Genomic DNA, 2,522 nt, shown 5'->3' on the forward strand with positions numbered 1-2,522 from the left:
GAAGAGCTATGCCAGATTCAGGAGGCTGAAAATTGAAGAAAGTCCTTAATGCTCTCTTCTCTAATTAACCACTAAAGTCTAACTTGGACTTCCTATCACTGTACAATCACTCACGACTGACCTGGTCATCTACAGACACTTTCTTGTAAATGTCATCCTTTGAAAACATGTACAATTCTATTTGTTCCTCATCTTAAGATCTAAACCTACATAGCGCTGATCTCAATTAGTCATGGAATACCAAATACGATAGGAAGACAAACCTGAGAGAGAGACATGCAATACAAAAGCAGAGCTTTCTCAGTTCCTCAGCACTCAAAGAGGGGAGGATATGGAAGGGGGGGAGAACTTCATGAGCCTTTCTACTCTTTATTTTAGCAGTGGGTTTGTGGGAAATGTGTGGTTTTATTTCAACATGAAAATATCTCAATGCATGGCGATCTTGCCTGATGGGTTTATATTTTCTGCATAAATGTTATGGAAACTCATACATAACTCTCTTTTCATCCTGCAGTAAAGGTCAAAGCAGCAGCAAACGGAGATGAAAACAGATGATCGCCAGAGTCACAACTTAAGAAGGTTTCAGAGGATGGGGATTTTCCCTTGACTCCTTTTCCACTTTCTTCTGATAGCTCGTAACTGTAGGGGTGATGTTGACAGTTGTTTGTAGGAATTTTTGTTTTTCTCCAGATTCAAGTCTTATCTCTGCTTAGTTTGCTTCTCTATGCAGTATTTGACTTGCTCAGCTCCTGCCTGATTGCATCAACGAACTCCTCTTTCAGCTTGGTTAGTTCTTTTCTCATCTCATCTAAAATATCCTGCTTCAGTCTGTCACAGTCAAGGCTTTCTGTCTGGACCCGGTCAGCACTGGGCTGGGACAAGGGTGTGGACTTATAATGGCTCATAGGACCTGTTGTCAAAAACAATCTGATTTTTCCTTGGAGAATCTCATCTGGAGATGACGGGTGACTTGCTGCCATTCATTGTATTTGTTCTTTCCCAAGGTTTCCTGGTTGGTTCAGGTGTACTTGTTGATGAGACCTTAGAAGTTACAGGTTCTGATTCTTCATTTTTTCCTTCTATTGTTGATCCCTTTTCGGCCATTCTCCTCCTTCTGGCCATCAGGAGACTCATTTCCTCCATTAAGCTGCTACCTGCCAAGGGAACGGGTCCATTTCCACCACCCATGTCTGTTTTAGCTGACACGGAGTTCACATCTGTGAACACCGTGCAAAGAGGCATCTTCCACCCGTGACAATTTCCTAAGCTTGGCTCCAGCAATCACAGCTGCAAGTCCAGTTAAAGGACGATTGTCTTCTGAAAAGGATCCTTAAAAAAAAATCCGGATGCAGGAAGGGAGGGGCAGGAGGTGGTACAGGAGAGGGGCTTGATTAGGAAGAGGGCGTGGGGGAGGAGGGCCAGAGGATAGCAGTGGGGGTGAAGGAGGAGGTTCTGGGGGAGGAGAGAATACAGAGTCCTGGGCTGGACCTGGTGGGAGTGTTGGAGGAGATGGAGGTGCAGGTGGTCCCAAGATAACACCCTGCGGGGCTGGAGCCTCCGACAGCTGAGAGGCTTCCTGAAAGCCTGGCTCAGAAGCAGAGGGGTCTCCCAGCTCAGAGTTTACAGGGGTCTCCACAAAGGCAGAGGTGGCATTACTCGGCACTCTGCTCTCTTGATCCCATTCCACTTGCTCCAGCTGCTCCATCTGCTCCGGCTCCAGCTGCTCCACCTCTCTCTTTCCAACCTCTCTCCAGCCTCTCTCTCTCTACCTTTCTCTGGTCTTTCCCTCTCCATTCTTTCTGTCTCCAGCCTGTCCCTCTCCAGCTCCTTCTGAAGTTTCTGTTCTTGCAGTTGTCTTCTTTGGATGTCCAACCTTTCTTGGGATGGGCCATTTTGAACTTGATCAGGGAGTTCTGAATTTTATCTAGGCAATTTTGGTCCTGCCTCCTGTGAATTCAGCACTTCTAAGGCATGCATCATGCAATTGCGAAGACATTAGCATCCTCTTTGCTGCCATAGTTAAGACTGTACACCTGCCTGGCATCTCGTCACTGGTGGAAGGTCTGTGTTGCTTGATTATACTTTAATCCTTTGGGGATGGCACAGCTGATCACCAACTGATGATCCTGGATCTTCCTGCCCAGCACTCTGAATGTGTTGTTGCCTGTATGGTGATAGATATGAACTCTGCTGAACCCAGTTGAACCACAGCTGGCACCCACTTTTATTGGCATCATCACAAACCAATGCAGCAGCTCTTCCCTGACAGATACTCTGTTCACTCATTGAGCCGGCGGGCCTGATGGATGCGGCACGGGAGTGCGCTCCTCTGGGACGGCAGGGTTGGCTCATTCTGTGCTTCTCTGCTACACTGGCGGCCAGCTACTCCATCACCTGCTGTCGCGCCAGCCAGGCCTGGGTTGCAGGGTAGGTGGGCCGCTTTGGCTGCCTGCTGCTGCCGCTGCTCCTGCACAGGCACCTGAGGACCACGAGGACCAAGAGGACTGCAGCCATCCCAGCCA

At 48.4% G+C, this 2,522-nt stretch overlaps 1 pseudogene; it reads right to left on the minus strand.

Annotated features, from left to right (window-relative positions):
- Positions 1-581: 581 nt before the first annotated feature.
- On the minus strand, positions 582-2,286 carry LOC122101778 (annotated as a pseudogene).
- Positions 2,287-2,522: the final 236 nt, after the last annotated feature.

The sequence above is a fragment of the Dipodomys spectabilis genome, unplaced genomic scaffold, assembly GCF_019054845.1.
Source record: "Dipodomys spectabilis isolate Male_0828 unplaced genomic scaffold, ASM1905484v1 ptg000686l, whole genome shotgun sequence".
Lineage (NCBI taxonomy): Eukaryota > Metazoa > Chordata > Mammalia > Rodentia > Heteromyidae > Dipodomys > Dipodomys spectabilis.